The sequence below is a fragment of the Hyla sarda genome, assembly GCF_029499605.1.
Source record: "Hyla sarda isolate aHylSar1 chromosome 1 unlocalized genomic scaffold, aHylSar1.hap1 SUPER_1_unloc_2, whole genome shotgun sequence".
NCBI lineage: Eukaryota > Metazoa > Chordata > Amphibia > Anura > Hylidae > Hyla > Hyla sarda.
The window spans coordinates 950,654-976,571 of NW_026607581.1; the positions used below are offsets into that span (position 1 = coordinate 950,654).

The 25,918-nt window shown below is 44.1% G+C and overlaps 3 protein-coding genes and 1 pseudogene across 3 annotated transcripts in view; 1 reads left to right on the forward strand and 3 right to left on the reverse strand.

Moving 5' to 3' along the window:
- Nucleotides 1-25,918, reverse strand: part of LOC130298059 (zinc finger protein 436-like) — a 178,073-nt gene that overhangs the window by 101,293 nt on the left and 50,862 nt on the right. The gene's annotated exons all lie outside the window — the stretch shown is intronic.
- Nucleotides 1-25,918, reverse strand: part of LOC130298064 (oocyte zinc finger protein XlCOF6.1-like) — a 226,534-nt gene that overhangs the window by 43,304 nt on the left and 157,312 nt on the right. The window lies entirely within an intron of this gene.
- Nucleotides 1-25,918, reverse strand: part of LOC130298072 (zinc finger protein 585A-like) — a 43,360-nt pseudogene that overhangs the window by 12,770 nt on the left and 4,672 nt on the right.
- The window catches only part of LOC130298060 (oocyte zinc finger protein XlCOF7.1-like), a 201,946-nt gene that overhangs the window by 5,765 nt on the left and 170,263 nt on the right, over nt 1-25,918 (forward strand). The gene's annotated exons all lie outside the window — the stretch shown is intronic.

A 25,918-nucleotide genomic window follows, 5' to 3' on the forward strand; every position in this document is an offset into this window, starting at 1 on the left:
CATAGTGACTGAATAATACCGCCATACTGTTTATGAATCAAACACATTATATACAGACTAATATTATTCCATATAGAGACCATATAGCAGTAGATCCCAGCAGTGACTAACAGGTGACGTCTTCCTGGAGTCGTTCTCTTCCCTTTTGTACGCTGAGCGGACTCGTGTTGTAGTAACTCTGCATAGATTCCATGTCTTTAATTGTCCTGGACACTTTCTTCTGCCCCAAAGACCCCGAAAAGCCTTAGTTCAGTTAGCCCAGCTATGGGTCCTACCAGGGGTCAGTCAGCGACAAAGAAGCTGCAAACTTATCCCGCACCGCTACACAAGATGGCGCTGGTACCTTCCAAAGAATCCTGAGGAGAGGGGATAAGTGTCTGATCGTGAGGGGTCCGGCCGCCGAGACCCCCCCCCCCCCCATGATCTCCTGCCCAGCACCCCAGATCTCTCCAGGCACAGGTGACCTCCGCTCCGTGCAGGGATTACTGTCCACTACCGCACCAAGAGGTGCCCGACATGTCTCTCCATGAATCTCTATGGGAGAGCCGGAGATATACAAATGGGATGCCAGGCAGGAGATCGCGGGGGTCTCAGTGGTCGGACCCCCCCAGTGATCAAACATATATTCCCAATACACAGGATTCAAGGCCACCGTAGGACACCCAGCAAGTTCCGTGCATGAGCCTTTTTCTGATGAATGGTATGTGCACTGGCCCTTAACCCCTTAAAGAGTACCTGTCATCATCAAAAACTTTTAATATGTTGTTCATAATCATTAATGAAGAGATATTGTAATATATCTTCATTAACCCCTTCCCGCTATTGGACGTATGCATACGTCCAGGCGAATTACACGTTCGCGCAAATGGACGTATGCATACGTCCAAGCAATCTCCTGCTCTGCCGCGGGCAGCGCAGGAGATCGCGGGTGGGACTCAGCTGTCAATCACAGCCGGAGTCCCGCCGCAGCTGCCGGGGCCGCGATCGTGCCGGTCCTGGCAGCATTAACCCCATAGATGCCGTGATCAGTTCTGATCACAGCATCTATGGTGTTTGCAGGGGGAGCGCTCTCCCCCTGCCCATCAACGGCGGCGCCGCGATAAAATAAGGGGGATCGGGGGTGTCCAAGACACCCTCGATCCCCCTTGAAGAGATAGGAGTGAGGTGGCAGGGTTGCCACCCCTCCTATCCCTGCTATTGATCGGCGGAGCGACCGACCAATAGCAGACTGGGGGCGGGGGGGTTAAAGTTTGGTTCCCCCCGCTATGCCCACCCATCGGTGTCGGGGCACAGCGGGGGGAACCGTGTAGTAGCGGCGGCAGCGGCGGTCACTTACCCGGCGGCGGCTGTGATCATGGCGGCGGTGGAGGTGAGTATGACGCCGCGTGTCCAGGAGTCTGTTGCCTAGCAACATCTGCAGGGCGACAGTTTGGAGAGTGGTCTCTAAACTGTGGCCCTCCAGATGTTGCAAAACTACAACTCCCACCATGCCTTGACAGCTGTTTGCTGTGTTGGCATGCTGGGAGTTGTAGTTTTGCAAGATTTAGAGGGGTTCAGGCTGGAGATCACTGACAGTGGTCTCTAAACTGTAGCCCTCCAGATATTACAAAACTACAACTCCCAGCATGCCCAGACAGCAGTTTGCTGTCTTAGCATGCTGAGATTTGTAGTTTTGCAACATCTGGAGGGCCACAGTTTAGAGACCACTGTCAATGATCTCCAGCCTGAACCCCTCTAAATCTTGCAAAACTACAACTCCCAGCATTCAGAAACAGCAAATGGCTGTCTCGGCATGCTGGGAGTTGTACTTGCGTGCCTCCAGCTGTTGCATAACTACATCTCCCAGCATTCCCTTTGGCAGTCAGTACATGCTGAGAGTTGTAGTTCTGCAACAGCTGGAGGCACACTGGTTGGGAAATACCGAGTTAGGTAATAGTTTCTATTACCTAACTCAGTATTTTCCAACCAGTGTGCCTCCAGCTGTTGCAAAACTACAACTCCCAGCATGCACGTTCTGTCAGTGCATGCTGGGAGTTGTAGTTTTGCCCCCCCCCCCCCTCCCATGTGAATGTACAGGTTACATTCACACTGGCGGCGGATTACAGTGAGTTCCCTGCTTCAAGTTTGAGCTGCAGCAGCCGCAGCTCAAACTCCTAGCGGGAGACTCAGTGTAATCCGCCGTCAGTGTGAATGTAACCTAAAAACAGTACACTAACATAAAATAAAGAGGAAAACACTACATATACACACGTACACTGCCCCCCCCTCCCCACCACCCCTTCCCCCTCAATAAAAATGAAAAACTTATCCTACAGCAGTGTTTCCAAAACAGAGCCTCCAGCTGTTGCAAAACAAAAACTCCCAGCATTTCCGGACAGCCATTGACTGTCCAAGCATGCTGGGAGTTTAGCAACAGCTGGAGGCACCCTGTTTGAGAATCACTGGTGTAGAATACCCCTATGTCCACCCCTATGCAAATCCCTAATTTAGGCCTCAAATGCGCATGGCGCTCTCACTTTGGAGCCCTGTCGTATTTCAAGGCAACAGTTTAGGGCCACATATGGGGTATCGCCGTACTCAGGAGAAATTGCCTAACAAATTTTGGGGGGCTTTTTCTCCTTTTACCCCTTATGAAAAGGTAAAGTTGGGGTCTACACCAGCATGTTAGTGTAAAAAAAACATTTTTGTACACTAACATACTAGTGTTGCCCCATACTGTAAAATTTCACAAGCGGTAAAAGAAAAAAAGTCTCCAAAATTTGTAACGCAATTTCTCCTGAGGACGGAGATACCCCATATGTGGGCGCAAAGTGTTCTGGGGGCGCACAACAAGGCTCAGAAGGGAGAGTGCGCCATGTAAATTTGAGGTCTAAATTGGTGATTTGCACAGGGGTGGCTGATTTTACAGCGGTTCTGACATAAGTGCAAAACAATAAATACCCACATGTGACCCCAATTTGGAAACTACACCCCTCACGGAATGTAACAAGGGGTACAGTGAGCATTTACACCCCACAGGTGTCTGACAGATCTTTGAAACAGGGGTCTGTGAAAATGAAAAATAAAATTTTTAATTTGCACAGCCCACTGTTCCAAAGATCCGTCAAATGCCAGTGGGGTGTAAATTCTCCCTGCACCCCTTATTACATTACGTGAGGGGTGTAGTTTTAAAAATGGGGTCACATATGGGGGGTTCCACTGTTCTGGCACCACAGGGGGGCTTTGGAAATGCACATGGCCAAATTCTCTCTCCAAAAGCTCAATGATGCTCCTTCTCTTCTGAGCATTGTAGTTCGCCCCCAGTGCACTTCACGTCCACTTATTGGGTATTTCCATACTCAGAAGAGATGGGGTTACAAATTTTGGGGCGTATTTTCTGCTATTATCCCTTGTAAAAATGTAAAATTTGGGGGAAAACAAGCATTTTAGTGTAAAAAAAAATAAAAAATTTTTTTTTACATATGCAAAAGTCGTGAAACACCTGTGGGGTATTAAGGTTCACTTTACCCCATGTTACGTTCCCCAAGGGGTCTAGTTTCTAAAATGGTATGCCATGTGTTTTTTTTTTTCTGTCCTGGCACCATAGGTGCTTCCTAAATGCGGCATGCCCCCAGAGCAAAACTTGCTTCCAAAAAGCCAAATGTGACTCCTTCTCTTCTGAGACCTGTAGTGCACCAGCAGAGCACTTTTCATCCCCATATGGGGTGTTTTCGGAATCGGGAGAAATTGGGCTTCAAATTTTGGGGGGTATTTTCTGCTATTACCTTTTTTTAAAATGTAAAATTTTTGCTAAAGCAAGCATTTTTGGTAAAAAAAATTATTTTTTTTTTACATATGCAAAAGTCGTGAAACACCTGTGGGGTATTAAGGTTCACTTTATCCCTTGTTACGTTCCTCAAGGGGTCTAGTTTCCAAAATGGTATAACATGTCGTTTTTTTTTGCTGTCCTGGCACCATAGGGGCTTCCTAAATGCGACATGCCCCCCGAGCAAAATTTGCTCTCAAAAAGCCAAATATGACTCCTTCTCTTCTGAGCATTGTAGTTCTCCCGTAATGCACTTCAGGTCAACTTATGGGGTACCTCCATACTCAGAAGAGATGGGGTTACAAATTTTGGGGGGTATTTTCTGCTATTAACCCTTGCAAAAATGTGAAATTTGGGGGGAAACACACATTTTAGTGAATTTTTTTTTTATTTTTTTTTACATATGCTAAAGTCATGAAACACCTGTGGGGTATTAAGGCTCACTTAATTCCTTTTTACGTTCCTCAAGGGGTCTAGTTTCCAAAATGGTATGCCATGTGTTTTTTTTTTTTTTTTTGCTGTTTTGGCACCATAGGGGCTTCCTAAATGCAACATGCCCCCAAAAAACCATTTCAGAAAAACGTACTCTCCAAAATCCCCTTGTCGCTCCTTCGCTTCTGAGCCCTCTACTGCGCCCGCCGAACAATTTACATAGACATATGAGGTATGTCCTTACTCAAGAGAAATTGGGCTACAAATTCAAGTATAAATTTTATCCTTTTACCCCTTGTAAAAATTTAAAAATTGGGTCTACAAGAACATGCAAGTGTAAAAAATGAAGATTTTGAATTTTCTCCTTCACTTTGCTGCTTTTCCTGTGAAACACCTAAAGGGTTAAAAAACTTACTGAATGTCATTTTGAATACTTTGAAGGGTGCAGTTTTTGTAATGGGGTCATTTATGGGGTATTTCTAATATGAAGACCCTTCAAATCCACTTCAAACCTGAACTGGTCCATGAAAAATAGCGAGTTTGAAAATTTTGTGAAAAATTGTAAAATTGCTGCTGAACTTTGAAGCCCTCTGGTGTCTTCCAAAAGTAAACACTTGTCAATTTTATGATGAAAATATAAAGTAGACATATTGTATATGTGAATCCCAAAAAAAAATATTTGGAATATCCATTTTCCTTACAAGCAGAGAGCTTCAAAGTTAGAAAAATGCAAAATTTTCAATTTTTTCATCAAATTTTGGGCTTTTTCAACAAGAAAGGATGCAAGTTACCACAAAAATTTACCACTATGTTAAAGTAGAATATGTCACGAAAAAACAATCTCGGAATCAGAATGATAACTAAAAGCATTCCAGAGTTATTAATGTTTAAAGGGACAGTGGTCAGATGTGCAAAAAAGGGCTGCGTCCTAGAGGTGAAAATGGGCTGTGTCCTTAAGGGGTTAAAAAAAATTAATATTTATACCAGTTTTTTCATTTTATACTTTTGGCCACTAGGGGTCTCTCTTCTATGCCGGGTCTGCAGGCAGCTTCCTATGCTTTTCATAGTAAGTGTACAGCTTTTAGGACTAATGCTGAAGGGCACTGGTCCTTCCACAGGAAGTTCAGTCCTCTCAGCTCAGGACTCGCCCCCAGCCTGTGAGCTACAAGCCTGCACATGCCTCTCATATGACAGCCAGTCACCTCCCCCTCCCCCCTGCTCTGTGTTCTCCGTGCCCCTCACCACACGTTATCTTATACATTGTATTATCTCACTGCACTCCCTGCTCTGTGCCCCCCCCCCCCCGACATTCATCTTAATCACTGCCCCTGTAATTGCTCCCACCGCCCCTGGTTCTCAGCATTGGCTTTTTAGTGCAGAGAGACACAGTGTTTCCCAACCAGGGTGCCTCCAGCTGTTGCAAAACTACAACTCCCAGCATGTCTGGACAGTTGTTGGCTGTCTGGGCATGCTGGGAGTTGTAGTTTTGCAACAGCTGGAGGTGCCCTGGTTGGGAAACACAGCTGCCCATAGGGACCTATAACACTGCTTACACTGATCTCTTATACTGATCATTGTTACATAGTTACATAATTAGTACGGTCGAAAAAAGACATATGTCCATCAAGTTCAACCAGGGAATTAAGGGGTAGGGGTGTGGTGGGATATTGGGAAGGGATGGGATTTTATATTTCTTCATAAGCATTAATGTTATTTTGTTCCAGGAATGTATCTAATCCTGTTTTAAAGCTGTTAATTGTTCCTGCTGTGACCAGTTCCTGAGGTAGACCGTTCCATAAATTCACAGTCCTCACGGTAAAGAAGGCGTGTCGCCCCTTGAGACTAAACTTTTTCTTCTCCAGACGGAGGGAGTGCCCCCTCGTCCTTTGGGGGGGGTTTAACCTGGAACAGTTTTTCTCCATATTTTTTGTATGGGCCATTAACCCCTTAAGGACCAAGGACGTACCGGTACGTCCTTGGTCCTGCTCTTCTGATATAACGCGGGGTTACACAGTAACCCCGCGTCATATCATGGCGGGCCCGGCGTCATAGTGAAGCCGGGACCCGCCTCTAATAGCGCGCAGCGCCGATCGCGGCGCCACGCGCTATTAACCCTTTAGCCGCGCGCTCAGAGCTGAGCCGCGCGGCTAAAAGTGAAAGTGAAAGTTCCCGACTAGCTCAGTCGAGCTGTTCGGGATAGCCGCGGCTAATCGCGGCATCCCGAACAGCTGACAGGGCAGCGGGAGGGCCCCTTCCTGCCTCCTCGCTGTCCGATCGCCGAATGACTGCTCAGTGCCTGAGATCATGCGGCAGAATCGTTGATCACTGGTTTCTTATGAGAAACCAGTGATCAATGATGAAGATCAGTGTGTGCAGTGTTATAGGTCCCTATGGGATAACAATGATCAGTATAAGAGATCAGTGTGTGCAGTGTTATAGGTCCCTATGGGATAACAATGATCAGTATAAGAGATCAGTGTGTGCAGTGTTATAGGTCCCTATGGGATAACAATGATCAGTATAAGAGATCAGTGTGTGCAGTGTTATAGGTCCCTATGGGACCTATAACACTGCAAAAAAAAAGTGGAAAAAAAAAAGTGAGTAAAGATCCTTTAACTCCTCCCCTATTAAAAGTTTGAATCACCCCCCTTTTCCAATAAAAAAAAAAACACAGTGTAAATAAAAATAAAAATAAACATATGTGGTATCACCGCGTGCGGAAATGTCCGAATTATAAAAATATATCATTAATTAAACCGCTCGGTCAATGGCGTGCGCGCAAAAAAATTCCAAAGTCCAAAATAGTGCATTTTTGGTCACTTTTTATATCATTTAAAAATGAATAAAAAGTGATCAATAAGTCCTATCAATGCAAAAATGGTACCGCTAAAAACTTCAGATCACGGCGCAAAAAATGAGCCCTCATACCGCCCCATACACGGAAAAATAAAAAAGTTATAGGGGTCAGAAGATGACCATTTTAAACGTATTAATTTTCCTGCATGTAGTTATGATTTTTTCCAGAAGTGCGACAAAATCAAACCTATATAAGTAGGGTATCATTTTAATCGTATGGACCTACAGAATACATATCAGGTGTCATTTTTACCGAAAAATGTACTACGTAGAAACGGAAGCCCCCAAAAGTTACAAAACTGACGTCATTACAAAGTAGAATTGGTGGCGCAAAAAATAAGCCATCATATGGATTTTTAGGTGTAAATTTGAAAGAGTTATGATTTTTTAAAGGCAAGGAGCAAAAAACGAAAATGCAAAAACGGAAAAATCTCCGGTCCTTAAGGGGTTAATATACTTATATACGTTTATCATATCCCCCCTTAAACGGCTCTTCTCAAGACTAAACAATTGTAACTCCTTTAATCGCTCCTCATAGCTAAGATGTTCCATGCCCCATATTAGTTTATCAAACGGAAAATGGAAAAGGACCTCATTCATCCAGGCGCTGCCGGTTAGGTCATCAGGTGCACAAAATGATGCAATGTATACCTTGGAATATTGTATACATGAAAGTTTATTAAAAAATAATAAACATACAGATTACGCGTTTCGAGGGTGACTCCCCTCTTCCTCAGATCAGGTGTGCCTGATCTGAGGAAGAGGGGAGTCACCCTCGAAACGCGTAATCTGTATGTTGTTTATTATTTTTTAATAAACTTTCATGTATACAATATTCCAAGGTATACATTGCATCATTTTGTGCACCTGATGACCTAACCGGCAGCGCCTGGATGAATGAGGTCCTTTTCCATTTTCCGTTTGATGACTACGTCAGGACGTATGTGCCTGTGACCTCCGGCTTGCAGCCCTCCTTTGGACATCAGTGAGTACCCCTATTTGGAGTGATATGCGTTACTTCTATTTACATCTGGTGAGCAGCCACCTATAAGTGCCGTGGGTTTCTCCCACATTTACACTTGCTGTTTGTGTTTAAGGGTAATACACGAGGCGCCGTTCCCCGGTCTTTTTTCTTTCTATTTATTCCATATTAGTTTAGTCGCGCGTCTCTGCACCCTTCCCAACTCCGCAGTGTCCCTTTTATGGACAGGTGCCCAAAACTGAACAGCATATTCCAGGTGAGGCCGTACCAATGCTTTATAAAGGGGGAGTATTATGTCCCTGTCCCTTGAGTCCATGCCTCTTTTGATACATGACAATATCCTGCCGGCTTTGGAAGCAGCAGCCTGACATTGCATGCTATTCTGTAGTCTGTGATCTACAAGTACACCCAGATCCTTCTCTACCAGTGACTCTGCCAGTTTAATCCCCCCTAAGACATACGATGCTGCAGGTTATTAGTACCCAGATGCATAACTTTACATTTATCCACATTGAACCTCATTTGCCAAGTGGAGGCCCAGACACTTAGTCTATCCAAGTCATCCTGTAACTTATGCACATCCTCTATAGACTGTACTGTGCTACAAAGCTTGGTGTCATCTGCAAAGATAGAAACAGAGCTGTTAATACCATCCTCTATATCATTGATAAATAAATTAAACAGCAGCGGGCCCAGTACTGAACCTTGGGGTACACCACTAATAACCGGGGACCAATCAGAGTACGAATCATTGACCACCACTCTCTGGGTACGATCCATGAGCCAGTGTTCAATCCAGTTACAAACTAAAATTTCCAAACCCAAAGACCTTAACTTACCTGTCAGACGTCTATGAGGGACAGTATCAAACGCTTTAGCAAAATCCAGAAACACTATATCCACAGCCATTCCTCTATATACAGAGCCCCCCTCTATATACACAGCCCCCCTCTATATACACAGCCCCCCCTCTATATACACAGCCCCCCCTCTATATACACAGCCCCCCCTCTATATACACAGCCCCCCCTCTATATACACAGCCCCCCCTCTATATACACAGCCCCCCCTCTATATACACAGCCCCCCTCTATATACACAGCCCCCCCTCTATATACACAGCCCCCCCTCTATATACACAGCCCCCCCTCTATATACACAGCCATTCCTCTGTCAAGGCTTCTACTCACCTCTTCATAAAAGCAAATTAGATTGGTTTGACAACTTCTATCCTTAGTAAACCCATGCTGGCTATCACTTATAATACTATTATCCCCTATGTATTCCTGTATGTAATCCCTTATAAGTCCTTCAAACAATTTACCCACAATGCACGTTAAACTTACCGGTCTATAGTTTCCTGGGGAAGACCTAGAGCCCTTTTTGAAGATTGGCACCACATTCGCCTTGCGCCAGTCCCTTGGCACAATACCAGACACCAGAGAATCTCTAAATATCATGAACAGGGGTACAGATATTACTGAACTTACCTCTCTAAGAACTCTTGGGTGTAGTCCATCCGGCCCTGGAGATTTGCTTACATTTATATCACTTAACTTACCTTGTACCATCTCTACATTAAGCCAGTTCAGTACATTACATGATGTGTTACCAGCACTGACCTGTACATGATGTGTTACCAGCACTGACCTGGCCAATGTCAGCTCCTTCTTCCATAGTGTATACAGAACTAAAGAACCCATTCAGTAGCTCCGCCTTCTCTTGATCACCCGTGACAACCTCCCCATTATCATTATAAGGGGTCCTACATGCTCTGTCCTTGGTTTTTTTGCATTTATATATCTAAAAAAATATTTAGGATTAGTTTTGCTTTCTTTGGCCACCTGTCTCTCGTTTTGAATTTTTGCTGTTTTTATTACATTTTTACAGATTTTATTAAGCTCTTTGTACTGTTTAAATGTTATAGCTGACCCATCAGATTTGTATTTTTTGAAGGCTATTTTTTTTGTTGTTTATTGCTCTTTTAACATCATGTGTCAGCCATGTAGGATTTAGTTTTAATCGTTTATATTTGTTCCCCTTTGGTATATATTTAGCTGTATAGTTATTTAGAGTTGATTTAAAGATGTCCCATTTACCTTCTGTATCAGTATTTGAGAACACCTCCCCCCAGTCTATGTCCTGTAGTGCAGCCCTCAGCCCAGGGAAATTTGCCTTTTTAAAGTTATATGTTTTTGCCTTCCCCGCCTGTCTTTGTTTTCTACATTTTAAGTCAAAAGTAACTATATTGTGGTCGCTATTACCAAGGTTTTCCCGCACAGTTACATTACCAACCAGCTCTGCGTTGTTGGAAATGATCAGATCCAACAAGACGTCACTTCTTGTTGGGTCCTCCACAAACTGGCCCATAAAATTATCCTGCAATAAATTTAGGAATTGTCGCCCCTTTGTAGTTTTAGCCAACCCCGGACCCCAATCTATATCTGGATAGTTAAAATCTCCCATTATTACCACTGTACCTGCCCGGGCGGCCCTCTCTATTTGTTTATGAAGCCGAACTTCTATCTCTTCAGTGATATTAGGGGGTCTGTAGATTACCCCAAATATTATTTTTTCAGTATTTCCCTCCTTTTGTAATTCTACCCACAGTGATTCCACCTCCTCAGAATCATCACACACTATGGCATCGTTCACACTGACTTTCATACCACTTCTTACATACAGACAGACTCCACCACCTCTTCTGTTCATTCTATCCTTGCGAAACAATGTAAACCCCTGCAGATTAACAGCCCAGTCATGCGAGGAGTCAAGCCATGTCTCAGTGACCCCAACTATATCAATATGTTCCTTCAGTATAAAGGCCTCAAGCTCCCCCATTTTATTTGCTAGGCTTCTGGCATTTGTGAACATACACTTTACATTTCCATCCTTTATGTTATTGGGGTTAATGGGATTCAAGGGTGTAAGTTTTATTTTCCTATGAAGCCTATTCCTATTAACTATTCTAACCCCTCCCTCCGCTCCACCCCCAGGTACATTTATAATTCCCACCTCTCTATCTACACTATCTTCCCCCTCTTTGCTGTAGGTTCCCTCCCCCCAAGTCCCTAGTTTAAACACTCCTCCACCCTTCTAGCCATCTTCTCCCCAAGCAAAGCTGCACCCTCCCCATTGAGGTGCAGCCCGTCCCTACGGTAGAGCCGGTAACCGACAGCGAAGTCAGCCCAGTTCTCCATGAACCCAAACCCTTCCTTCCTACACCAGCTTCTGAGCCACTTGTTTACCTCCCTGATCTCCCGCTGCCTCTCTGGTGCGGCTCGTGGTACTGGTAGTATTTCAGAAAAGACTACCTTGGAGGTCCTTGCCTTAAGCTTGCGGCCTAAGTCCCTGAAATCATTTTTAAGGACACTCCACCTACCTCTTACTTTGTCATTGGTGCCAATATGTACCATGACTGCTGGGTCCTCTCCAGCCCCGCCCAACAACCTGTCAACCCGATCCGCGATGTGCCAAACTCGTGCGCCAGGCAGACAGCACACTGTTCGGCGATCCCGGTCTTTGTGACAGATTGCCCTGTCTGTCCCCCTAATAATTGAGTCCCCCACCACTAGTACCTGTCTGGCCTGCCCTGTACTCCTCCCTCCCTCCTTACTGGAGCAGACACCCCCCTGGCGGTCAGAGGCGGTATCCTGCTGCAGTTCTGCTAGCTCTGTAATGGCATCCCCCTCATCTGCCAAGCGGGCAAACTTGTTGGGGTGTGCCAGTTCAGGACTAGCCTCCCTGACACTTTTTCCCCTACCCCTCTTTCTAACTGTAACCCAGCTAACTGCCTGACTGTCCTGCAACTCCGTCCCACTGTCCTCCCCCACCTCTATTCCCGAGAGTGCCTGCTCAGTGAGCAGGAGACTCCTCTCCATGTTGTTAATGCTTCTCATTGTTGCCAGTCGCCCCTCTAGATGCAGGATCTGGGCTTCCAAACGGACAACTAGCACACATCTCGCACAACAATATGCACCCTCAAACTGCTGTTCAAGGATTGTATACATTGAACAGGATGTACATTGGACTGCATTTTCCAACATGGAGGCCATCTAATTATGGGGATTTCACAAATGTATAGGAAAAAACAGACAGTCAAAATGACACTTAAAATTTTTTGTAGACCTTGTGGGTTCAAAAATTAAAACTCACAGCGATCTCAACCTCCTGCTTTCCAACTCCAGTTTTTGAAACTCCTCTTTCACGCCCCCTCTTACACAGCAACACTCAGAAAGAGCAAGCTCTCAATAAGAGTCCCAAGCTAAAATGTATACACCTGTGCCCAATCTACTCCTCCTCCCCCTAGAGGTGGAACAGAGAAAAAAAAATAAAAAAATAAAAAAAATGAAAAAGGGTGTTTAAACTCTAACAGTTATCCCACTATGTGCAAAAGAGAAAAACTTACCCAAAATAAGAATGTGGGCTATAGGCAGTCGCACCCACTCCACAGATTCACTCCGCACAACAGATAATCACAGTTTTTGAAACTCCTCTTTCACGCCCCCTCTTACACAGCAACACTCAGAAAGAGCAAGCTCTCAATAAGAGTCCCAAGCTAAGATTTATACACCTGTGCCCAATCTACTCCTCCTCCCCCTAGAGGTGGAACAGAGAAAAAAAAAAAAATGAAAAAGGGTGTTTAAACTCTAACAGTTATCCCACTATGTGCAAAAGAGAAAAACTTACCCAAAATAAGAATGTGGGCTATAGGCAGTCGCACCCACTCCACAGATTCACTCCGCACAACAGATAATCACAGTTTTTGAAACTCCTCTTTCACGCCCCCTCTTACACAGCAACACTCAGAAAGAGCAAGCTGACACCAGAGGGCTTCAAAGTTCAGCAGCAATTTTCTAATTTTTCTTCAAAATTTTCAAAAGCAGAATTTTTAAGGGACCAGTTCAGTTTTGAAGTGGATTTGAAGGGCCTTCATATTAGAAATATCCCATAAATGACCCCATTATAAAAAATGCACCCCTCAAAGTATTCAAAATTACATTCAGAAAGTTTGTTAACCCTTTAGGTGTTTCACAGGAATAGCAGCAAAGTAAAGGAGAAAATTCAAAATCTTCATTTTTTTACACTCGCATGTTCTTGTAGACCCAGTTTTTAAATTTTTACAAGGGGTAATAGGAGAAAAACAAAAATCAAAATTTGTAACCTAATTTCTCTCGAGTAAGGAAATACCTCATATGTGTACGTAAAATGTTCGGTGGGCGCAGTAGAGGGCTCAGAAGGGAATGAGCGACAGTGGGATTTTGGAGAGTGAATTTTTCTGAAATGGTTTTTGGGGGCATGTCACATTTAGGAAGCCCCTATGGGGCCAGAACAGCAAAAAAAACACATGGCATACTATTTTGGAAACTACACCCCTCAAAGCACATAACAAGGGGTCCAATGAGCCTTAATACCCCACAGGTGTTTGACGACTTTTCGTTAAAGTCGGATGTGTGCAGTTTTTTTTCCCAAATTTACCATTTTTACAAAGGGTAATGGGAGAAAATGCCCCCCAAAATTTGTAACCCCATCTCTTCTGAGTATGAAAATACCCCATGTTAGGGCATAAAATGCTTTGCAGGCAAACTACAATGCTCAGAAGAGAAGGAGTCACATTTGGCTTTAGGAAAGCAAATTTTGCTGAAATGGTTTTGGGGGGGGGGATGTCACATTTAGGAAGCCCCTATGGTGCCAGAACAGCACAAAAACACCCACATGGCATACTATTTTGGAAACTACACCCCTCAAGGCACGTAACAAGGGGTACAGTGAGCCTTAACACCCCACAGGTGATTGACGAACTTTCGTTAAAGTTAGACGTGTAATGAAAAATTTTATTTTTAACACTGAAATGCTTGTGTTACCCCAAACTTTTCATTTTCACAAGGAGTAATAGGAGAAAATGCCCCACAAAATTTGTAACCCCATTTCTCTCTAGTAAGGAAATACCTCCTATGTGTATGTAAAGTGCTCTGCGGGTGCAGTAGAGGGCTCAGAAGGGAAGGAACAACATTGGGCTTTTGGAGAGCGAATTTTGCTGAAATGGTATTTGGGGGCATGTCGCATTTAGGAAGCCACCATGATGCCAGAACAGTAAAACAAACAAAAAAAAAACACATGGCATACTATTTTGGAAACTACACCCCTCACAGAACTTAATAAGGGGTGCAGTGAGCATTTACACCCACTGGCATTTTACACCTGTGGGGCGTAAATGCTCACTGTACCCCTTGTTACATTCCGTGAGGGGTGTAGTTTCCAAAATGGGGTCACATGTGGAGGGGATCCACTGTTCTGGCACCATGGGGGCTTTGTCAACACACATAGCCTTCAATTCCAGCCTAATTCTCTCAAAAAGCCCAATGGCGCTTCTTCTCTTCTGGGCATTGTAGTGCGCCCGCAGAGCACATTACTTCCACATATGGGGTATTTATATACTCAGAAGAAATGGGGTTACAAATTTTTGGGGGCTTTTTTCCTATTACCCCTTGTGAAAATGAAAAATTTGGGGTAACACCAGCATTTCAGGGGAAAATTTTTTTTTTTACATTTTCATGTCCAACTTTAATGAAAATTTGTCAAGGACCTGAAGGGTGTTAAGGCTCACTATACCCCTTGTTACGTTCCGTGAGGGGTGTAGTTTCCAAATTGGGGTCACATGTGGGTGTTTTTTTTTTTGCGTTCAAGTCAGAATCGCTGTAACAATCAGCCACCCCTGTGCAAATCACCAATTTAGGCCTCAAATGTACATGGCGCTCTTTCACTCCTGAGCCATGTAGTTAACCCGCAGAGCATTTTACGTACACATATGGGGTATTTCCGTACTCAGAAGAAATTGTGTTACAAATTTTGGGGGTCATTTTCTCCTTTTACCTCTTGTGAAAATGTAAAGTATGGGGCAACACCAGCATGTTAGTGTAAAACTTTAAATTTTTTTACACTAACATGCTAGTGTAGCCCCCAACTTTACCTTTTCATAAGGGGTAAAAGAAAAAAAATCCCCCCAAAATTTCTCCCGAGTACGGAGATACCCCATATTTGGCCCTAAACTGTTGCCTTGAAATACGACAGGGCTCTGAAGTGAGAGAGCGCCATGCGCATTTTTTTTAAACACGTTTTATTGAAAAGTAAGGTACAATCAGCTCGCAGGCCCAATAAAGTGACAACATAGTAGTACACGTTACAGTAACGCAAGGGCTCCTGAGCAACAGTACAATCTGACAGAATGTAAACGACAGGGTGACTTATCTTAGAATGCAATATAAAGAACACTAAGGTGGCAACCTCAAACCGGGAGAACCCGGGATACTCGAGAAACTAGTAATTGGAGCATCCCCACGGAGCACACCCTGGGCAAACATATGTACCACCATAGTTGAGTGAAAAGGTAAGGGATAGAAAGAGAGAAGGGGGAGGGTGGGAAGGAAGAGAAATGAAAGAAAGCAGACCCGTGCAAGAGAAGAGAACAGAGAAGACCAGCTAACACGACACAGAAAAGAGAGAAGACGACAAGTGCACAACGCAATCACACACAGTCACCAGGAACTAGGGATGGAGGCCCACGGGGAGACATGGAGTATGAGCATTGTGTAGACGGAGAGGAGCACCACTCACCCCACACTGAAAGAAATTTACCGGGACATTTCCTATGTTTATATACCAAACGGGAGAAGGGTATCACTGCATTTACCAAAGCCTTCCATTGAGATAAAGTAGGAGGGCTGGGGTCCATCCACTTAAGTGCAATAGCCTTCCTAGCCATGAATAATGTTTCCCTCAAGAAGACGCAGACATGATGAGTCCACACCTCCTCATCTAAAACACCGAAAAGACAGATTAAGGGGTCAGCAGATAAGGGAGGCTGGGCAAGTGTGTTGAGAAATCGAATAACCTCCCCCCAAAATGCCTCAATAGTGGGACAAGCCCAAATAAGATGCCAAAAGTCCGCTCCGGCATCACCACAGCGGTGACAGGCATCAGAGTCTGAACGACCCATTCTAAACAGTCTGAGAGGGGTAACATAGCTGTAATGAATGACATTCAATTGAATCAATTTATTATTAGCCACTGGGGACACCAGCATATGCGTATAAAATATTTCCTCCCAGATCTCTGCAGACACATTGGGGATGTGAGACTCCCAATGCCGGACTGCCGGCAACTGGGATCCGGAAATCTTGGCCTGAATAAGGTGTGTATACAGGATGGACACCAGCCCCCTAGGACCCTGAGATCGCAGCACACCTATTAGAGGAAAGGCTGAGATAGGGGCGCTACCTACAGGGAATTGAGCATTAAGCGCATGGCGCAACTGTAAATACCTGAAAAAACAGTGCCTGGGCAAAGCATAGGTGGATTGTAACTGATCAAAGGAGCACAGTACATTGTCACGGTACACATGGTCTAAAGTAAGAATCCCCAGTCCCCTCCAAAAGGGTGGGTCCAGAGAGACAGTAATGTGTGGGAGATAGGGGTTGTCCCACATCGGGAGATCCAATGGCACACCAGTATAACCATAGAGCACCTTAGCAGCATGCCAAACCTTGATCGCCAGTTTATGGAGGGGTAGGTAAGCACGCCCGCCAAGGGTGGGACTCTCCAGTAGAAGTCTCGGGGTCAAGAACGGGACAAAGCTAGTTAAGGATCGCTCCGGACCCGTTCCAACATCCTCTCCCACCCACTGCCTGAGATAACGCAGCTGGTCCGCCAAATAGTAAAGGTAGAAGTCGGGTAATGACATACCTGCCGCTAATTTAGGACGTTGCAAAGTAGAAAGTCAAATTTTGCGTCTATTTGGGCCCCAAATATAAGGGGACAGGAGAGAGAGAAGGGAGTCAAAAAAATATTTAGGGACAGGCCCAGAAGCGTGTTCCAACATATACAGGCACTTAGGGAGGATAATGAGTTTAATAAGATTAACACGCCCAGTAACAGATAGCGGTAACGTAGCCCAAACTCCAAATTTGGATTTGACATATGGGATCAATGAGAGGATGTTAGACGATAGGTCACTAGCTGGGTCTCTATGGATAAAGATCCCAAGTACTTAAACTCCGTGACCACTGGAGCGCCATGCGCATTTGAGGCCTGAATAAGGAATTTGCAATAGGGGCGGACCCGGTTACCTACAGTAAAACCCTACAGCAGTGTTTCCCAAACAGGGTGCCTCCAGCTGTTGCAAGACTCCCAGCCTGCCAGCACAGTCTATGGCTGTCCGGCAATACTGGGAGTTGTGGTTTTGCAACAGCTGGAGGCTCTGTTTAGGAAACACTGCCGTATGAGACGTTTTTAGTTTTTATTGGGGGGAGGGTACGTGTAAGGGTGTATGTATATGTAGTGTTTTACTTTTTATTATTTGTTAGTGTAGTGTAGTGATTTTAAGGTACATTCACACAGGCGGGGATTCAAAGTAAGTTTTCCGTGGGGGAGTTTGAGCTGCGGCGGAAAATTAGCTGCAGCTCAAACTTGTAGAAGGAAACCTACTGTAAACCAGTCCGTGTGAATGTACCCTGTACCCTGTACATTCACATGGGGGATGGGGGGGGGGCACCCCAAACCTTCAGCTGTGGCAAAATGACAACTCCCAGAATGCACTGACAGACCGTACATGCTGGGAGTTGTAGTTTTACAACAGCTGTAGGCACACTGGTGAGGAACCACTGAGTAAGAAAACAGACTCTAGCTCAGTGATTCCAACCAATGTGCCTCCAGCTGTTGCAAAACTACAACTCCCAGCATGTACGGTCTGTCAGTGCATTCTGGGAGTTGTAGTTTTGCAACAGCTGGAGGCACACGGGTTGGAATCACTGAGTTAGGGAACAGACTCTAACTCAGTGTTTCGCAACCAGTGTGCCTACAGCTGTTGCAAAACTACAATTCCCAGCATGACCAGACAGTCAGGGATGCTGGGCATGTAGCTCTGCAATATCTGGCCCTTCAGATGTTGCAGAACTACAACTCCCAGCATGCCTGGACAGTCTGGGCATAATAGGAGTTGTAGGTATGCAACAACTGGGGAAGAACAGTTTGGAGACCGCTAAGTAGTGGTCTCCAAACTGTAGCCCTCCAGATGTTGCAAAACTACAACTCCAAGCATGACCAGACTGTCCAGGCATGCTGGGAGTTGTAGTTCTGCAAGATATGAAAGGCCAGATATTGCAGAACTACATGCCCAGCATCCCTGACTGTCTGGCCATGCTGGGAATTGTAGTTTTGCAACATCTGGAGGGCTACAGTTTAGAGACCACCGTGTGCCACTTCAGATGTTGCAAAACTACAACTCCCAGCATGCCCAGACAGTCAGTGCATGCTGAAAGTTGTAGATTTGCAACATCTGGAGGACCACAGTTTAGAGACCACTGCACAGTGGTCTCCAAACTGTGACCCTCCAGATGTTGCAAAACTACAACTCCCAGCATGCCCAGACAGCCTTTGGCTGTCTGGGCATGCTGGGAGTTGTAGTTTTGCAGCTTTTAGAAGGCCACAGAGAAGTTCACTTACCGCGATCTTCACTGCAGCCTTCTCCACACTTTCCAGCCGCCGCTCCTCCTGCTGCCGCCGCTGCTCCGGGATGCCGACTCCGCCGGTTTGGGTAAGTCGGGCCACGCTCCCCCCTCGCCGCCCATGTTCCCCCTGCTCTGCCCCGACTTCTGATCGGTGGGCAGAGTGGGGGAAATGAACTCTAACTCAACCAATGGCAGGGGATAGGAGGGGGTGGCAACACTGCCACCTCGCTCCTATCCTTTAGGATGGTCGGCGCTGTCTCTGTCAGCTCCGATCATTCTTATTTTCCGAGCGATCTGGTCACCAGTGACCCGAATGGCCCGGATCGCGGGCAAATCGCTGGTCTGAATTGACCAGCGATTTGCCGCGATCGCCGACATTGGGGGGTCTCAGGACCTCCCTAGGCATTGCCATGGGATGCCTGCTGATAGATATCAGCAGTCATCCCGGTCCGATCACCGGCCGGCGAGCTGCGGTGAACGGTAATACGGAGGGCGTATGGATACGCCCTCCGTCCTTAAGTGACGGGACGCGAGGGCGTATGGATACGCCCTTCGTCCCCAAGGAGTTAAGGGGTGTAGTTTCCAAAACAGTATGCCATGTGTTTTTTTTTCTTTTTGCTGTTCTGGCACCATAGGGGCTTCCTAAATGCGACATGGCCCCCAAAAACCATTTCAGCTAAATTTGCTTTCCATAAGCCAAATGTGACTCCTTCTCTTATGAGCATTGTAGTTCGCCCGCAGAGCATTTTACGTCCTAACATGGGGTATTTCCATGGGGTATTTCCATAAAAAAGATGGGGTTACAAATTTTGGGGGGCATTTTCTCCCATTACCCTTTGTAAAAATGGTAAATTTGGGGGGAAAAATGCACTTTAGTGAAATTTTTTTTTTTTCATTTACACATCCGACTTTAACGAAAAGTCGTCAAACACCTGTGGGGTGTTAAGGCTCACTATACCCCTTGTTACGTGCCTTGAGGGGTGTAGTTTCCAAAATGGTATGCCATGTGTTTTTTTTTTGCTGTTCTGGCACTATAGGGGCTTCCTAAATGCGACATGCCCCCGAAAAAATTCACTCTCCAAAATCCCATTGTTGCTCCTTCGCTTCTGAGCCCTCTACTGCGCCCGCCAAACACTTGACATCCACAAATGAGGTATTTCCTTACTCGAGAGAAATTGGGTTACAAATTTTGGGGGGCTTTTTCTCCTATTACTCCTTGAAAAAATTCACCTAAAGGGTTAACACACTTACTGAATGTCATTTTGGATACTTTGAGGGGTGCAGTTTTTATAATGGGGTCATTTATGGGGTATTTCTAATATGAAGGCCCTTCAAATCCACTTCAAAACTGAACTGGTCCATGAAAAATTCTGATTTAGAAAATGTTGTGAAAAATTGGAAAATTAATGCTGCACTTTGAAGCCCTCTGATGTCTTCCAAAAGTAAAAACATGTAAACTTTATGATGCAAACATAAAGTAGACATAGTGTTTATGTGAATCAATATATAATTTATTTGGAATATCCATTTCACTTATAAAGAGCTTCAAAATAAAAAAATGCAAAATTTTCAATTTTTTCATCAAATTTTGGAATTTTTCACAAAGAAATGATGCAAGTATCGACAAAATTGTACCACTAACATAAAGTAGAATATGTCACGAAAAAACAATATCGGATTCAGAATGAAAAGTCGGCCATGTTGTTCCAGGCGCCATGAGGCGCCATGAGCTTCAGGTGAACAAATGACGTCCAACAAGTCCTTTCCATGAACCGAGGATTATCCGCTATAGGGGGAGTTTTATCATGACCTGTCCAAAGGAAAAGTCGGCCAGTTGCCCATAGCAACCAGATTGCTTGTTTTATTTTTAACAAGGCCTCTGCAAAATTCTTCCTATAGAAGATCCAACTTCTTTATAATAAACAGATCGTTCTCACTATAACCGCGATGTGTCGTCTCTTTGTTCTTTGGTCTCTTTGCCGTCTTCTTACATCAGTGGTCTCAAAGTGTGGCCCTCCAGATGTTTTAAACCTTCAACCACCAGCCAAGCACCTGACTTATATTCCATTGAAAATCTACAGGAAAGAACTGAAGATCATGATTCATAGAAGAGGCCCACGGAACCTTCAGGATTTGAATACTATTTTTTTTTTTTTTGTGTCACAGTTTAGACTATTGTTTCCCAACCAGGGTGCCTCTAGCTACTGCAAAACTATAACTCCCAGCATACCCGGAGTTGAAGTTTAGCAACATCTGGAGGGCCACACTTTGAGACCACTGTCTTGGACGAGTATCGGGTGGAATATTCCCATCATATATATCTCAATGGGTTTTTAGTCTCAAGTCCCATGCAAGTATCTCCTCTGCGCCCTGCATCTCCTGGTGAGTGTGTCAGTCCAGCTTACAAGCCACACCCCTCCAGCATTCCCCACCACATCTAACAAAGCCACACCAACAATGTAAGCCACACCCCTTTTATTTTCTACCCTTTTTTGTGCATCAGCCCAGCTTGCAAGTCACGTTCATTCCCACAAAGCCACGCCCCCCATCTCTTCATCACAACTTAGCCCCACCTGAGGGCGGGATATGAGAACAGCATACAAGGTCAACATACGGGGACGGGATATTAGGATGGGATATGAGCTTGCAAGTCACGCCCATTTCCACAAAGCCACACCCCCAATCTCTTCATCACAACTAAGCCCCACCTGAGGGCTGGATATGAGGTCGGGATATGGTGACGAGATATGAGGACGGGATATGAGGTCAGGATATGAGGACGGGATTCGAGGTCAGGATATGGGGTCAGGATATGAGGATGGAATATGAGGGGATGGATAAGGATATGAGTTTGTGATATGAGGAGAGTATATTGAGACGGGATATGAGGATAAGAGCTTCCTCTTTTGCTTTTCCTCCCCCACAAGGATTAGGTAGGGAAAACCGGACAACACCCGGTGCTCAGCTACTGATAAATGTCAGAGGCTTCAGCCCCTCAGAGAGCTGGGAACCAACCATAGAGCCACCTGGTTAATTCTTCTCCGCACTTCGGCCGAATACAACTTGTTCTTCCCTCTATAACCTAAGGAAGGACCCTGTGTAGAGTAGGAGACCCGACTAATCTAACACCTATATGATCAGAATGTCCTAGAAGCCAGAAGATAGAAGTGATTTTCTGTCTCTAATCTGGTCATGTCCTGGAATTCTTCATCACTGGAATAAGTCCCTTCTCTGTGAGGTGTTTGGGTCTCCAGTAGCAGCTCCCCATGGATTATGCCTGTTGGGTCTTCTCCATGAGGAGCAGTGAATATCACAACCATACAGGGATGTGGAATTCCTATCGCCTGACGCCTGGGACATGCAGTTCCGGATGCCGGGAAGGTGAAATTTTCAGGCCCTTAGCCCAGCTTCAGGCAAGCAGGGCCAGACCTGACAAGCGCGGCGGCACTCAGCAGTCTGTATGGAGCAGCATCCGGACTGGAGCCTGTTCCATACTCTGCAGCCCCCGACTGATTTCAGTAGCTGGGGGCCACCGCTAATAGCGAGCATGTGGCGATCGCCGTGGCTGGCTATTGCTATTAACCATTTAGATTGCCGCTGTCAAAGCTGACAGCGGCATCCAAAGGGACATGTGAATGCTCCCTGGTGGGCTAGTAGAGTGAATCGCCACCCACAGCACAATCCACTGTAAAGGTAGTCGGAGGGCTTACCTCTACTTCCCTGGTGTCTGTGGCTCTGTCATTGACAGATCCTGGCTGGACCAGGCTCTATCAATGGATCACAGAGCACACAGATCAATAGGGTTGATCTGTATGAGGAATCTAATGATATAGTAGGTAGTTATGGTTATTATCGGGTGAGGAGGAAAGAACGAGAGGGTAAAAACGAAAATTGCCCGGACAAGTGGATCCTCAGGAGGGACAAGTAGATTTTGCTCCATTTTAGTCCCGTGGACAAGTAGATTTTTTTTTTTAAATTTCCTCACCCCTGACCATATATCACACTCTTCTCCTACCATGTAAACTATAGTGATGACATCGCTGGATCGGTGACTACGTCCTAATAGAAAACTTTTATTAACAATTGGTAACAAGTTTGGAGATGCAGTATATGATATATGTATAAATGTCAGATATCCTATGTACATGGTGAATATATAGATGTGTTATCTGCATCATTTATTGCTCTGAATTGGCTTCTCTCCTGTAGGAATTCTTAGATGTCTAATAGGTGTTGATTTCTAAATAAAACATTTCCCACATTATGAGCATGAATATGGCTTCTCCCCTGTGTGAGTTTTCTGATGTTTAAGAAGATTTGATTGACAAGTAAAACATTTCTCACATTCTACACATACAAATGGCTTCTCTCCTGTGTGAGTTCTTTGATGTTGAATAAGACTTGTTTGATCAGTAAAACATTTCCCACATTCTGCACATGAAAAGGGCTTCACCCCTGTGTGAGTTCTTTGATGTTTAACAAGATCTGATTTCTGAGCAAAACATTTTCCACATTCTGAACAGGAAAATGGCTTCACTCCTGTGTGAGTTCTTTGATGTACAACAAGATATGATTTCTTAGTAAAACATTTCTCACATTCTACACATGAAAATGGCTTCTCTCCTGTGTGAATTCGCTCATGATTAACAAGATTTGATTGCTGAGTAAAACATTTCCCACATTCTGAACATGAAAATGGCTTCTCCCCTGTGTGAGTTCTTTGATGTTTTATAAGAGCTGATTTCTGAGTATAACATTTTTCACATTCTGAACATGAAAATGTTTGTTCCCCTGTGTGAGTTCTTTGATGTTGAACAAGGTGTGATTTCCGATTAAAACTTTTTTCACATTCTGAACATGAAAATGGCTTCTCTCCTGTATGAGTTCTTTGATGTACAAAAAGATATGATTTCTTAATAAAACATTTATCACATTCTACACATGAAAATGGCTTCTCCCCTGTGTGAGTTCTTTGATGTTTTATAAGATCTGATTTCTGAGTACAACATTTTCCACATTCTGAACATGAAAATGTTTTCTCCCCTGTGTGAGTTCTTTGATGTTGAACAAGATGTGATTTCCGATTAAAACATTTTTCACATTCTGAACATGAAAATGGCTTCTCTCCTGTGTGAGTTCTTTGATGTACAACAAGAACTGATTTAAATGTAAAACATTTCCCACATTCTGAGCATGAATATGGTTTCTTTCCTGTATGAGCTCGTTGATGTCCATCATTCCTTTTGTGACTTTTATTTTGCTGAACATCCTGTGATGACTGAGAAGACAGGACCTGTATATAAGGATGAGATGACAGATCTTGGCTGTGAAGGGCTGAGGGTGTATCTGGGATAATGGAATGTTCTTCATATGTATCTTGTGTGATATCATCATCTGCTTTATAATCTGAAGATATAAGATTCTCCTCTGATCTCCAGGTACAATTATCTGCCAAGAATAAAACAGATTTTATCAGTATTAACCCTTTAACCCCTTAAGGACTCAGCCCATTTGGACCTTAAGGACTCAGACAATTTTATTTTTATGCTTTCGTTTTTTCCTCCTCCCCTTCAAAAAATCATAACTCTTTTATATTTTCATCCACAGACTAGTATGAGGACTTGTTTTTTGCGGGACCAGTTGTCCGTTGTAATGCCATCACTCGCTTTACCATAAAATGTATGGCGCAACCAAAAAAAATACTATTTGTGTGGGGAAATTTAAAAGAAAACCGCAGTTTTGCTAATTTTGGAAGGTTTTGTTTTCACGCCGTACAATTTATGTTAAAAATGACATGTGTTCTTTATTCTCTGGGTCAATACGATTAAAATGATACCCATGATTATATACTTTTCTATTACTGTTGCGCTTAAAAAAAATAAAAAATCGCAAACTTTTTAACCAAATTAGTACGTTTAAAATCCCCCCATTTTGAAGACCTATAACTTTTTCATTTTTCCGTATAAGCGGAATAGGGGACTATTTATAGCAACCATTCGATTGCTAATCCTGTTCAGTGCTCTGTATAGGACATAGCACTGATCAGGGTTATCGGTCATCTTCTGCTCTGGTCTGCGGGAAGGCAGATCAGAGCAGAAGACTCCCAAAAGACAGCGGAGTCAGGTGAGGGGACCTCTGTCTGCCGTGCAGGATGATCCGATCGCCGCGGCAGCGCTGCAGGCGATCCGATCATCCTGTTAAGTGATCACGATGCTGCAGATGCCGTGATCTGTATTGATCACGGCATCTGAGGGGTTAATGGCGGACATCCGCTGGATCGCGGGTGTCTGCTATTACCGGCGGGTCCCTGGCTGCGATCCACAGCCGGGACCTGCCGTGCATGATGCCGGCATCGCTCTGATGCCCGGGGTTATGCTCAGAACGTAAATGTACGTCCTGGTGCGTTAAGTACCACATCACCAGGACGTACATTTACGTCCTGCATCGTTAAGGGGTTAATAACCCAGGAAATTTTAACTTTTGAATTTTCTTTTTTCCTCCTCTTCTAAGAGCCATAACTCTTATTTTCCCATGTACAGAGCCGTTTGGGAGCTTGTTTTTGTAAGACCGATCTTGCATTGTAATGACACCTACATTAACTGTGTGGTAACATTATTCATCAGCTCAGTACGATCACAATGATATATTTCATTACACTTTAGTCCTAACAACAATTACAACAATTTTTTTAATTACAACTTTACATTTTTACACCAAAAAAATGTACATTTTTATTATTCGAGGGGGTTTATTTACATTTTTAGTCCTCGTATGGGACTTGTATAAGCAATCATTCTATTACTTATACAGATGAATGCAGTAAATGTGTACTGTATTGATTCATTACATCTGTGCTCTATTGATGGGAGTTTCAAATGTATTTTCCTTTTTTTTTTTAATATATGATGTGAGCAAAAATCTGCATTTTTGGCATTTGGCTTTTTTTTAAGATTAGGCTGTTGACTCTAGGGCATCAAAATATTAGATTTTAATAGTTTGGACAATTCCTTATTTGGGAATACCACATATGTTTATTATTATTATAATTTTTTTTGTAAAATGGAAATAGAAGGGTGATATTACTGTTTATTAGGGGAGGGGCTTTTACACAATAGTAAATACATTTTTTGTTTTTTATTCCCCTTAGAGGACTTTTATACATAATCCTTAGGTTGTATTCACTGTAGAATATTAAATCTTAATTAAGCACACATTAATTTAAAAGATACAGTGTTTTTCCGCTCCTAAGGTAATAGCTGCTATATAGCACTCTCCGTATTTATGATCGGTGCACACCTGCAGCGTGTACAACCAATATAGGAGCTAACACTGATATTT